The 14530-nt window shown below is 40.7% G+C and overlaps 1 protein-coding gene and 1 long non-coding RNA gene across 4 annotated transcripts in view; one reads left to right on the forward strand and one right to left on the reverse strand.

Moving 5' to 3' along the window:
* Positions 1-691: 691 nt before the first annotated feature.
* On the reverse strand, positions 692-2891 carry LOC137797165 (uncharacterized). The gene is made up of 3 exons (XR_011078776.1): positions 2644-2891; positions 2329-2389; positions 692-1776 (listed from the first exon to the last, which is right to left on the reverse strand). It is a non-coding gene; the product is annotated as an uncharacterized lncRNA (long non-coding RNA).
* Positions 2892-13962: 11071 nt separating this feature from the next.
* Positions 13963-14530, forward strand: part of nlgn3a (neuroligin 3a) — a 113982-nt gene continuing 113414 nt past the window's right edge. For all 3 annotated transcript variants that reach the window (XM_068585004.1, XM_068585013.1, XM_068585020.1), the window contains exon 1: positions 13963-14281. The gene's annotated coding sequence lies outside the window, so the exon portion shown is untranslated. The remainder of the gene's footprint in view (positions 14282-14530) is intronic.

Raw genomic sequence — 14530 nt, forward strand, 5'->3', positions numbered from 1 at the left:
ACTGAAATAGTCTCATTTTTTTCGCACAGTGGAAAGCTGGTGTAGTGCAGCATTGCAGCATTTTTTTTTTTCTTTTTCACACAAGCAAACTAATGTGACAAAGAGTGACGGCCCATGTATCAGACCATTTTTACTGCATGCTAATGTACATGTGTTTTCAAACATTTGGGGATCATTAGAAAAGCCTGTTTAAGATGCAACACATGGGAGACTTCTCCTCATAACGCTTTGATGTTCCTTTGACCTTAAACAAAGTCACCATCGACACACACGGAATCATTACCCCGCATTAACTTAATATTTGAATTACTATTCAGGAAATCATTATGCATGAAGTGTGTCTCTGTGTGCACACTTTCTTTTGACAATTCCCATTCATACCAGCAGAACTACTGGAACTAAAGTCAAACTTGAAGGGAAACCCATTTCAGGGAAGACTGTTCCTTGATGATTAAATACCACAATATTACATTCATTCTAATTACTAAGACAATTTTTATGCAATTAAATACAATGTATCCCCTGTAAGGCATTATATAAGATCTTTCTTTGAATCAAAGAATCATTTCAGTCTGCAGCAAGTGTCTTCAGTTGCCTAGCAACTCCAGCCCTGGTGCGGACTAATGCTGTCTGGTGTGTGGAGGTAAATCGGGGGCCAATCTGATTTCAAAATAGGTTGCATGTAGGCGGGGGTCAAACTTTGCTGATGCTCTAGGACAGTTCTCCCAATTTGCTGCTGGAATCGTGTTGTGCTGTTTGCTTTGGGAAAACGGGGCAACGCAGCTCACTCGTGGAAGTGTTCGGCAATTTAAAGTAAGATAAAGAGAGTCTAGTCCAAGGACGACAAATCAGATCAGATGGTGATGGGAAAGTAACGTTTAGCTGCTGACCGTGTAAACTAAAGCTTACAAGTTCTCCCAAATGGCGAAATTAACCATGCTTGCCACCTGAGCTGCCAAGTCCCCCAGGCAAACTGTGGCTCTTTTCAAAGCATGGGAATTTGCTTTGTGGATTGCAGCCATGTCCTAACTCAGTGGTATGTATAATTGCAGAGGTGGCTCTCACATTCACATGTGAAATGCAAATGCCCACAGCGATTGTTCTCCTTCTCCCAGGTTCCCTGCGTCTTGTCCGTTACGCTTCGTTAAAACAATTCCACATTGCCTTCAGCATATCAGCTTTGCTCTCGCACTGCTCCCTCTGTTGCACTGTTCATTAAAGTTTCATGCCAGATTTTTACTTTGATAACATATGCATATTGTATGTCATGCTGCTGAATGCAGGTATGATCACACGGGCCTGAAAGAAGTCCACGTCCTTTATTCCCGGCTTTTGTAAACTGGCATATGCTTCTGCTCCTTCCTTCATATCTGTACAGATGTGTCACTGCAAGTTATGACACGCTTTGACAGCAAGAAGATACATTTCATCGGGATGTTAAAACTCATCCATCCGAACGTTCAGCCGTAATGAAAGAGCCTCGGTGCGTTATCAGATATGCTATTTGAATTTCCATAGTTTGTCATGCTTCCCATCTATCGAGTGATGGCAGGTGCATTTCCTATGTATACGCATCTCAGAGTTTTGATGAAGAGAATAACGTCTGAGACGTTCTGTATTCAGACAGATGGGAAATTCAATTTCTTTCACACCGTTCAGCTATTTCCGTATCGATTCCTAATCAAAGTCTCAACTTGATTTTTTTTCTGGTGCTGGTTGCATTCCCCGGATCATTTTCAGGATAGTTAGAAGAGTTTGTGTTCATGGTCACCAGCTCTGCATGTAGACAAAGACAAATAATAAAAGCTAAACATAAGCAGACCAAACATATTGCAAGTTATATGCGGTGAGGGATATAGAAAGTTGTTTGAATGGGTTTCAGTTGTGCAGAGTTCTCGACTTCCCAGTCTGAAGGAGAAGTAGAGCAGTATAGAAATGATTTATAACACCCCGAATGTTTAACAATTAGATCAAATATATTGGTGTTTACCAGCACATCTGAGGCGAGGCCTGGCAGGATAAGTAATTTGATGCCGTCTGACTTGATGGGAAAAGTCCCAGCATCTCTCCTCTCTCAGTCTCACTTTTTTTCCCAAAGCTTTCTGATGCATTTGCGCTACTCTCTTCTTGCCCTGAAAAATCACTTTGTCACATAGCGACGCATCATTTCACATGCTAAATTTTTAAAAACTGGAACTGGAATTCCTTTCTCAGCATGCAATATCCATTAGGAAGAAAATTATTCATATGATTCCCCCTGCATTATTTATCGCTTAATGAAGAGAAATGTGTGCCCCTCACGCTCTCGCCATTGTTACCCGCCAATACCTTATCTCTCAGGATTTCAGGTCCGTCTTTATAGGATCCCACTGTGCCTCCACTGGGTAATCTAGAGTGAGAAACGACTTTTGATCACATAGTAATGGGAGTTAAAGTGCCCTCATTCCTCCATCACTTTCTGTATGGAAGATTCACTTCATGGAGGTCCCATAAATCTCCTCTCTTAAGGTTGTTGGGATCTGCGTTTCTTTTTTCTACTACAGGTTCCCTGTATTGTGAGATAGTGGAGAATATTTTTTTTTTTTTTTGTCTTAAGGGCAGTTACACATGAATAACTAAAACCATACCAAAACCTATACTCACCCTCTCTCCTCTCCATCTCTCCGTGTGCTGCACCGTCTATCGCTGATGCGCTGCAGACCTGCAGCTTGAAGAGTTGAGATGCAATAACAAAACAAAAAAATAACACGGGCAGGATGTAATTTGGAAAGACAGAAAAAATATCTCATAGCACCATCGAATGCATTTATTCTGTAGACAATTGTAACTGCTGAAAAAAAAAACTGCAAAGCATCAAGCGGATATGCCTGTGTCAAATACAACCCGTCACAGGGTATTACAGTCAAGGTTGCCTTGACGGTGTGTTGGGTTGTGCAGCTTTCTGTTGTTGTGTTGTGCAGGGGGAGCAGATGGAGACTTTGCAGGTGGGAGAATCGGGCTTCTGTTGTCAGTAGAAGCAGTGAGAGGAGGAGCTGTGTGTCTGCTTCTTATATATAGCCCCTCCAGGGATCCTATATCACAGTATTGAAGGTGATAAATGGAACCGCAAATGTGACACTAACCAAGTTCACGGTTCACTGGTTTGGTCACTCCGTTTTTTTTCTCCCCTTCTAGACATTAAAACAGAATAGATTATATTTCTCATGTGGGTCCACATCAAACCAGAACTCTCACGTTTCAGAGTTCTTCAGTGTGTGAGTCTGATGTAAATTACATTTTATGTATGCAAACACCGCGCTGTATATGTTTATAACGCATCACAGTAAATGCAATCAAGTTTGACTGCTTGTGCACAAGCGCTTACATGTTTGCAAATTGAGGTAAATACCATAGACGTTGAAAATGTGCAGACGCTGACCTTTTCCACAGATAAACAAAGCTACAGATGCTGCAGGGTCCTCTGCAACCCGCAGCTTTTATGGGTCACAAAGAACACTGAAGTATACACATGTAGAAACCGTAATGCTTCTCGCGGCGGTGTGTGGTCAAAGAAATAAATGAAAGATGAATCGTTTCAACTCGTTTGCAGAATGACTTGAAGTTGGATTTTTTTTTTGTCAGTTTCTAATTATATTCGATCTTTTTTTTGCTGTTCTCGTGTAGTTATGACTGATATGGAGCTGGCCTCGATGTGCCCTGTCCATTTTCTGTTTCCAGCACCATCCTGGAGAAGCTTACCTTTGTTTACACGTCTGCCTTGTGATTTCTCCTTACTTTGATAAATAATTGACATGCTCTTCTCCTTTGATATGTACTTGTATGCCTTTTTCACCAACCTTGTAGAAGTCTGCACTCATAGTGCTCCTTTCCTTGCTGACTTTAGAGTGCACCTCAGCAAAGTCACTGATTTCATGGTGGCAGCTTCTTTAATTTAATATTCACATACAGTTCAATAATTTTTTTCTCCTTTCATTTGGAGAAAGAAAAAAGATTAACATGAAAACAGAAATTGTGTGCTTGGCGTGCCACGAGTATTGCTAATCTACAAAAGCAACAGTGGCTAAGTACGTTTCTCTTAACTACTTTTTTGTGCTTCCTACATTACATTATTGTTGGTAAAAATACATTGCATGTGGTTGTTTTGTAGGATTCTGTTCAACGACATACTGCACATCTCCAGCCCGTAACATTTAGTGTATATTGTTGACAAAAGTTATTGCCTGCTCACCGGAGCCTCATTTATTGTATGCTCCAGGCTAAAAACATTTCAAAGTGAGAAATTGTCTTTTAGAAAGTTTCTTTTTTTTTGTGTGCTTGTTTTGGCAAGTGCTGTATTTTTAATAGCATCGCTTGACATACAGTGCACACTGCATACACTCAAAACTGTTTGAGAGCAGCCTTTGAAATGCTATAAATCACATTAAGCTTTTAAATTCTGGGGAAGAATCTATTATTCAATTACTATCTCTCAGCAGAGGTATTCAGTGTTGCATTTGGGATCCACTCATACACTACATGCTTATTTAGCTGTTAATTGCAATTATCCGCTCAAAGTATGAAAACACCTCGCTTTTTTTTTAGCGAAAGAGAAATATAGCGGGCAAACATTTGAAATTATGGAAACAGTTGAGAAGGCAGAAGCGTGAGAGACGAAGGCGTTCCTCTCCCCCAGTGAGACCTTGCTTACACTCATCTGGTGGCAGCAGTGACAGGAGAAAACCGGCTAATTAGTTCCCTGTGTAAAGCTGTCATTACCACCAATGATAAAGGGGGGACGGAGGGCCGCTCAGGAGATACAGTGCTCTAATTTGTCCTTTTGTAAGAGGAAGTTGAGAATCTATTCAGAATGGTGTGAAACATATGATTGACAATATTTCCTCACGCAGCACGAGGAAACCCACGTTTAAGTCCGGAGAGCGATGAATACTGTCAATGCATCCCTGTTATCCTGTGTTTAATGAGGAATATATTGCATAAAAACACAATATTGTACACTTGACGCCGGCTCTCAGTTAAATTTGAGGAAGTATAATCCCCGTTTTTTTTCTTCTCCTTAATACAACTCAATGAAGACAATTTGACACAAAAGTGATTATGCATCCAGGCTAGGTAATGTGAAATAGGAGCACCAATGGGACGCAGATTCATAAACAGGCAGTGAAAAGTGATATTCTGTTGAAATGCAAATTCTTTGAGGGTTTTGTTCCAGAGGCATGCAGGGTGAAATTGGCCTTTAAACACATTGGCATACTAATGTCTTGAGGTGCCTCCACCTTCAGCCCACTCAGAATAACCATGGCGCTATAATTGACTCGTAGTTCACAATGGCAATGCACACATTTGCATCAGAAGAATTAGACACGTCTCTGCTCGAAGGTGCGTGCACGTGCCCGCGTCTGCAGTATGGAGACAAGGGAGGGACTTGATGCATCAGGCCGTGTTGAGGATGGATCTCCGTTTGCTTTGAGGATGTACTTTAAGTTCCACTTCCATTTACTACCAATGCTGTTTATTTCCCCCTTTTCTCCCTGCTCCTTTCTTTGTTTTTGTTGTGACATGGAGTGCTATTTATTAAAGACAAATCATACGCAGGAAGTAATACCCACAAGGTCCATGAACACACACATTCTTGAAACAAAAGCACAACCATTTAGACGTAAAAGACACTCCTGGACAGTCTTGTAATTCAGTGTAATTCAATTCCTGCCATTTTGGCTCTTATTGTGCTCCTTGGTCATCAGTTGCACATGTTTACCCAGTACAGTCCAGAAGAAGTCAAATTAAATTTACAATATGTAAGGCTGCTTTCTCTGCTTGCTTCTTCTGTTAAACGTCTTGCATCATTTGCGACCACGTGAGCACAAACACCGATCTCATGTCGACCAGCTGGTCAAGTCAGTATTTACTATTTACTTTTCACATGTCTTCTTAAAACTATCTTGGGTTTTGTCAATATTGTACGATAGTGTGGTCCTTATTTAGATTACTGACATTCATTTGATTAGAAATTGTAATGATTTCCTAATCTGCTGATTAGATTTTACCACCTTGTGCGAACCGTTGCTTTGGAGGAGCGCTCTATAAATAGAGGTTGTTGTTGTGGTCTCGTTACGACACAGAACAGCAGCCGGTGGGCTTCATCACTGTCTCCGCGCTGACACGGCGAGCTACGTACACTATAACGTTTAGCTTGAAAAGGTAGATTCTAATCAATCAAGCGTCATACAGTACGGGGTCTGGGTTGCAGTGTGCAGGCTGCAGATGCATATTTGTTTCAGTGAGTCAGCTCTACGATTGGCATTCAGTTGAACTCCCTGCAGGATTTCAGGCAATAAATATGGAAATCTGAGCATGAGAGCCAAGCTCTTGTCTAGCTGCTTTTTGCCTATTGCACAGTTTAGTCAAGTATCACTTCAGCATAAACAGACTGATAGCAAACAGTAAGATTGGAGCTTTCTCAACTGGCTACTATTTACTTCAACATGATCACTGTGCGAACACTTCTCTCGGAAAAATTAAACGTTTCCCATTTGCACAGTCCTGTTACCTCAGTTTTTGAGTAATTTTACGTCACAAATATAATGATGTGTACAACAGACAGCAAAATAATCTGCACACAGCACATTTAGTATGTTAGATTCAGCTTTTTTTTTATAGACTTGTGTAAGGGAAAAGACCAGCAGAGCCCTAGGCGCTTGGCACAAAAATATCCCTAAATCCCCTCTCCCACCCCTGGGCAGTGACACATGCTGTGACTAACCCTTTTCTACGATAATGGCGTTAAGATTAGTGTACAGAAAAAGCGTGTCCTAATAAATACAGTGTGCTAGTCAACATTAAACCAGTGAAAAGTGTGTCTGATGAAGCCATTAGTATTAAACGCATGCATCAACAGCTTGATTAAAACTCTTTGTTTCTTTGACTATTGGGGTCCTGGGGAGATCTGCTGATTTTCGAGGCTACCCGGGAAAGTGCCTGATGTGTCGCGCTTTAATCAGCCTCTGCCTGAGACCCAATCACTGCGCGGAGCCGGTCTCAAAATACCAAGAATGTGTTCTGAAAGCACAAAAAGCAGTTCAACCATGCTGAAAATTGATGTTTAAGAGGAGAACTGATGAAAGGGTGCGTACAATATACAGCGGGATTAACGTGAGTTGACTGTTGACATGAACTGTGAGTAAACCATAAAGGTATTCCAGCACCATCAGGATTCCCTGAAATGTTAGGACTTAAATAACAGCCTCTTAATAGTGTTTGGAAGGCGAAAATGTAGATGTAGTATTAATTTTGCCCATGTTTTTTTCAATCTCGCTTTCGCAAAATAATTTAAGGTTTTGTCACCACCATATTTTGCATTATGCCATTGACCTCGGGACTGTTAATAGAGCCTTAGTATATTTTCAAAGTGCAGTGTTTCTGTGACAGTATATTCTGAGCTGTTAAACAGACATTGTGATAAACAGCTTAACAACAAACTAAATAGGAAAGTAATAAAGTACAAGGTCATCATCCTATCACCTTTTCATCCCCGCCAGGATGAAAAGATTGTCGATTAAAGAGGAAATCTTATTTTAATAGTTGTCTGGCATAATTTCACAGTGAGATATGGATGTAATATCAATACACTGCTATGAGAAATTCATGCCACGGTTACATCTGACCGCTCTTCCCTTTCTATTTTTGATACTTGACCTGTAAACCGAAGGCTGAAAGGTGCTGAGTAAATTGATGAAGCTTTCGATAAGCTACAATGAGGGAAATAAACAAGCTGCAAATGACTCAAAATAAAGCAGGAAGTATTTTATAATGCCCATGTGACAAGTGTGTAATGCTCTGCACTGGACAGCTGTTACAGATAACTGACAGAAGCACTCAGCAGAGCAGATCAGGGGATCCTGATTCCTTTGGAACAGCTTCAAGTGAAATACGTTCTGTCAACTTCAAAGTATCCCGAAAGCGAAATTCTGCTCTGACTTTTATTTATTTTGAAAATAAATAGAAATGCATTATACAAGAAGACAAAATACCTTTTGCATAAGGATCCTAAATCAAGACGGGTGCAGACAGTGGGTTCTCGACGTCACATAATTAGTTTTTTAGAAAATGGAGACCCACTTGAGGTGAGTCAGTGTTGTAGCAAAACCTACACAATGATTACAAAAGAATATGCCAAGCAACTCCACATCTAATCCCTTTTGCAAAAAAAAAGAAATTATGTAAATCATTTTTTTCAAATATACTCAGATAGTCAGTATGAGAAAAAGCAAGTTTTTTTTTTTTGGAACATTAAAGCATGTGAACATGTTCAAGTAGAAACCAAAAATACAAGTATGAGTGAACCAGAAAATGAACGCTATGTGTCCCCTTTAACCACAGACATCTGACTCGTGAACATAAATGTGAAAGGAGGATAAATTACAGGGAAGTGGACTCGAGCTATATTGATGAACCTTACGGCGCTTGTTAGATGTCTGCCCTGTGCCCCCAAAATGTAAATATAAATTAAGAGTACAGAGTCACGGGTCAAAGATTTCTGTTTCTGACAATGTGCCCTACAGGCTCTCTGGTTTGTCTGCACCAGCCGTGTCTTGCTTCTTTTATTTTGAGTGTGACTGTTATCTGATTGATTTTAGCTTCTCTCTCACGTGGATAAAACGAGGCGCTGCGGCTGCGGCCTGCTGAGGAAGAATTGAGCTTCCGTACACACACAGAGTTGCTCTTCGTCTTTGGGGACTCCAAATATTTGAATGTAGTTTTGACAAGCAATTTGTCCGAGTCCTTTGAGAGCACCTGACCACCGAGCGGTGTGAGCCGGGGGCTTTATCTGTGATCACTAGCAATTTGAGGCCGCATTATCCTGCTCATTATGCGCCTACTTATCAAACATATTAAACGTTACACAAAAGATATTGATTGTAATGATTGTATTATAAGCGGAAATAAATTACGAGTTTCTGGGGAAAATGAGTTTCACAGAATTTAATCCACAGACCCACCAGGGGCTACCATCCGTTTTGCTATTTATCATCGTTTTTAAATTTGTTTTTTGCAAAAAGTCACGTTTAAATTGTGCTGTAGAAATAATAATACTCTTAGTAGTCCTATCAAGGCTACGCTTGGTGCCTTTGTTAACAATTCAAACTTGATCTCAGCAATGTTGAGTGAGGACAACAGCACAGAGACCCTGAGGCAGATAGATGTTGAAAAGTAAAAGGGTTACTGAAGGCCACAGGCGTCACAAGACCCAGACACAAGACAGAACTTCAAAACAGAAAACCCTGTTGCTCGATTAGCAGGATAAACTCAGCGTAAACGCCCTGCAGGCCTATGCATGTAATAAGTAGCATGTGGTTGTGACCCTAACAGCGATTATATGATCAAAAAGTGAGCATCTGTCACAAGGGAAGATTCAGGGGAACATTCCTGCCCTCTGCTATGAGACTTTATAATAAATCACCTCTGGCCAGATCCTCCTTCAATTGCATCAACGTCAACATCAATAGCCCTCGCATCGCTTTTCAGGTTCAGTTAGTCACTGTACATACTTCTATTTCACTGTATATACTCCTTACACTGCACATTCTTTGCATTGTTGTGCTTTCTTTATTATTTAAATGACTTAAATTGAATACGCTCTGCTGTTCTGTTTTGTTATTGAGTATTTTCCATGTCTTCTACTCCCCACAAACCTCTTCTTTTTCCCGTGGGGATGAATAAAGTATCTATCTATCTATCTATCTATCTATCTATCTATCTATCTATCTATCTATCTATCTATCTATCTATCTATCTATCTATCTATCTATCTATCTATCTATCCATCCATCCATCCATCCATCCATCCATCCATCCATCCATCCATCCATCCATCCATCCATCCATCCACTATCTATCTATCTATCTATCTATCTATCTATCTATCTATCTATCTATCTATCTATCTATCTATCTATCTATCTATCTATCTATCTATCTATCTATCTGTCTGTCTGTCTGTCTGATAAGTAGATCAAGATGTTTAATACATTTATGGCATTAATTAACCAGATAATCTTCGGTTAATCTAAAAAAATAAATAAATAAAAATGCCGGTGTCCCGAAAATACAATGTGGGATTTGGTGTCACGAAAGAAAGCCCACTTTTTTAGAAGGGTCGATCTCCATGGTAACCGCGCTGCCCGGCCAACCTGCTCCCAGTCGGGTCAGGCGGTGGAACAAGGGATTGATTTATAGGAAAAGTCTGCTTTCTCTAGAAAAACTTCAGAATTCCCTGCGGACTTTCAAATGGATGAAGACACATTCTCGTTAAAGTGACAAGCAGCAGAGCACCGGGCATTGTAAAATAAAGCACGAGAATCACTTTGCTCTCCTTGATAATTCATCAGGACTGTAGTAAATGTCAGGTGAACGGCTCACTCTTACTATAAAACACGCTTCTAACAAATAGCAGGTACTTGGCCAGAGCCTGTGATAATTAGACTAAATTTACCCATCGCCTCCTCTACGGTGATCGGTTCCCTCAAGAGGCCGCTGATGGTTGTGTTCCACACAGTTAGAAACAGTACAACATGGTTTTGTGGATTTAAAAATATCACATTGTTTTTTTTTTTGGTGGGGGATTCCCTGGACATCTGCTTCAGTGCTGTCTTCCCTTCGAGTCCAGCTTATCCACTTCCTCTTTTGAGCTGAGCTCCGTTAAGCTCGACAATGCGACGCTAACAGACAGCCTCGTCTGGTTTTTAAGATCCAGCTCTGAGATCGTTGACATGACAAAATATTGGGCAGGGTGAAAGTCACCTGCAGCGTTAACAGTTTGAATTACTGATTCTGTTGTGCAAAGGATTGTGGTTTCAGCAGCTGGAGGAATAATATGATTCAGGGGGGTAAAAGATCGGCACGTAAAACAGAGGAACAATAATCGTTTAAATTAATAGCACCACTGATGCAGAAGTAGAGAGTTACTGGGGAGCTATTTCAGATCAGGGAAATATGTGGGTTTTTTTTTGGTTACTTGTGTTTCTTAAGAAGACAGTGCAAAGGATTGGACTCCTTAAGAAGACACTGTCAAGGTCTTCATGCTTCCTATTCCTTTTGAGTGCAGCTGAAATGATTCCTTATTGATATCCAGTCGTGGTCATCCGGATGTCACTTATCTTCTTTACTGTTCTGCTGACTCTTGTCCTGCTGGACTGTCTTGTTTGTTTGTCTTCCCCGTCTTGAATCTCCTGCTCGACATTTCTTCCTTAATCTTGACTCTACAGTATTTGACAGATCTGATATCCGTTGTTTGCTTTTTGTTCTGCTTTCCTGCTCTTGTGTGCATCCTCGTCTGTGCTGTCTGTGCTGCTTTACCTGCATGTGTCACGACAAGTGTTTTTTAGCCGGGTTTTTTTTAACACGTGTCCTTTTAATGTATTTTTTTTTAAACATCTGAAAAGATTGGCCATTTTAGCTCTTTAGGTATCTTCAAATATTTTACATTTGTAATGCTCATTAATGGGCTTTGTTCCTAATTCCAAGATAAGAAATTCTCATAAATTGTATTCAAATATGGAACTCCTCAGCAAAGCAAATGATTTCCCTCACAGTGTATCTTCGTGTCGTGTTTGAACACTTCAAAGTAAGAGCAGTTTCCCACCAGTATTGCACCCTAAAACGTTGCCTCTAATCAATTCCCCCTGTTTCTCATGGGGACTCATGGGTATTTTTTGCAGTAATATTGCTTGACTGAACGTTATCAAGCCGGCTATTTTCACTTATAGTTTTCGGATGCCCAGACGTGACAGGTCCCTTTATAAATGTTGTAGGTGGCGGTAAGTCGCCACGATTTGAGCTTCGTGTTCAGCAAATTTCCACTCGGGCAAAAAATAGAATTCAGACACCATCCAGTGTTTTCCTTCTGACATTGTGATGCTCAAGCTCACTCCTAAGGCATAAATATTATTCTCCGGCATGCGTTTGAACTAACCATCCAGTTGCCTCAGGGCAGGCACAACATTCATCTGTTTGCAACTGAGCTGACACCCTCCTCGAGAGAAGAATTGCCCTTGTGAGTGTGAATGACTCGCCTGTGCCTACCTGAAGGACTGCAACACCCCGTCTTACGTCTGTGACATAAGGCGGACCACTTCTCGATGCTCAATGATTTTTTTTTTGTGATGTTACTGACTGTTTTGCTGCTTTCAGAGACAAAGTTTTGTCTATTCTTAAATGTGTATCTAGCTGGAAAGTTCATTGAGCTTCTTGTTAAAACACAAGATGTCTTACGGCTGCGTTGTTGTCAGGAGGTTTGTGTCAGTGTCTCTGCCTTCCTGATGATTTATTTTCTACTGTGTGAGTTATGAATGACAGTAACACATGGCAGCTCTTGCTTTTCAGTTGTGACTCTTGTTAACATTGAAGACTTTTGTACAATGAAATGATCTACATGCAGAGGGTCATGTATATATATATATATATATATATATATATATATATATATATATATATATATATATATATATATATATATATATATATATATATATATATATATATATATATATGCATAAGGCATAAGATGTTAAATAGGTTAAAGAAGCTATTGTGATGGTAATAGTTGCATAAAATGACCTTTACGGGTCGCTCATTGCAATTTGTCGTTACTTTCAAACTCCTAAAATGCACTTTCTTTATTTAACTGGATCTTGATAAAGAACAGCTGCAAACGATGAGGGACATTCAAAAGGCTGCTGGTCAGTTTCACTGCAAAATTAATGTCAACTTTATTTGCGGAGGACATTTAAAAACAGATAAAGTCGACCGGAGTGCTGCACGACTTCAGTAAACTGACAAACGCGTGAAGGACAACATAAACACGAGGGCAATAGAGGAACAATGCAGAAAGATAAAGCACAAATGATGCAGTATTGATCTCAAATGGATTTAAAGGCCAAGGAGTGGAGATGTGTTTTCAACTCAGATTAAAAAATGTCAACAGAGTGAGCGGACTTCTGTGGAGGGATAAACTGTTCCATAGTGTCATGTGAGCCTCACACAAAGAGCCACATCCAGAGATGACTATCTCTCCAGAACATTTCTGTGAAACCACAGTCACAAACGTTTGCGATCTGACAAGTAAATCAATTAAGAAGTTTCAGCATGCAATTACAGGAAACTTCTTGGAGTAATGCAAGCTCAGGTTTATTGGGGAGGTGACTGAGCTGCTGCAAAGCCTGATACCTCAGCACCTGCCACTCAATGCACCCCACACTTACACGATGTATGTGAACGTGTAGTTAAGTGAACGCCCTCTAGATAAATATAAATATATGTATGTATGTAGAATATATTTGTATATGCACGTATGACATTATCGCTCAGATGTTTGAAACCCCTGACTGTCGCTCAGAATGTGATCCTGTATGTCTTTTTTCTATCCAGTTAACTGATTCATAATTTCCCTCACCATAAGTAAGTCTTCTAAGGAAGAGTTGACCGTTAGTTGAAAGCCACATTTCTTTTCTGTTACTTATTCAGCATTTCGGGAACTTTTGATGCATCTTCATTCAGTAAAGTCCTCTTTGCTCTTTTCAACACTTTATCTTTGCAAATATGATTTCTCTTTAACAAGTTCATATTTATATCATTAAACGGGAAATATCTAGTAAAACAAATCCCCATAGGACCAAACTGCCCTAGAAAGAACGATGCCTTTTAATAGGATGTTATTTGTGAGAGTGAAGTGAGCCCCCTCAGTGAAACAAAGAAGAAGAAAAAAAAAGCCCTTTATGATGACCTGTCAAATACGACAGTCCAGAAGGGCAGAGCAGCCGGGAGATATAAATCCTCTGCTCCTTTTCATGTATGATGCGTGTGCCCTTGGTTACCTAGTAACTCTCCTCTCCATCTCCAATCGGCGCTCCCGAATATTCATCCGGGATCGCGCCGCGCGCTCCCGCCAAGCTCGCGTTTGAACCAAATAGTCCAGGCAAAAAGCATCAAGACGCGCCAGGACTAGGAGGAGAGCTTTCCGCTGGAGAAAAAACACACACACACACACACACACATACACACACACACAATGACCCAATAACGCGGGAGAAATCCATTAAAATGAGAAGAGGATAATGAGAGATGCAAGAAGGTCATTCCCGAAGAACATAAGCAGTGCGAGACTGAACGGATATTTGGAGTATACCCGACACAGCAAGTGAAGAGCCCGAAACAGTGAAACATTGTCCCGGCTTTTTCTTCTCACAAAAGCAAAAGGCATGGGGGGATTTACACCTCGACCAGGCAGGTGAGTCACGTCATGATACTTGATGAGCAGCTGGGGGAGAAATATCAAGGCTGCGTGCGCGGTGAGTGAGTTATAATTATAAGAGGGATGCAGAGGGAAGCGGGCGCATCGGGCTACTTGCTCTCACGTTATACCACTTGTATTTGTGTTGCCCGTAAAGATAAAGAGCGGCACATTGGTGGCGCGGCATCGACGCAGCGCATTGCAACGGCACCAAAGCACGTCGGCTGGACACTTCCAATGTGGATT

The sequence above is a fragment of the Clinocottus analis genome, unplaced genomic scaffold (genome assembly GCF_023055335.1).
Source record: "Clinocottus analis isolate CAN_PGR_092001 unplaced genomic scaffold, fCliAna1.0.p SCAF_10, whole genome shotgun sequence".
Lineage (NCBI taxonomy): Eukaryota > Metazoa > Chordata > Actinopteri > Perciformes > Cottidae > Clinocottus > Clinocottus analis.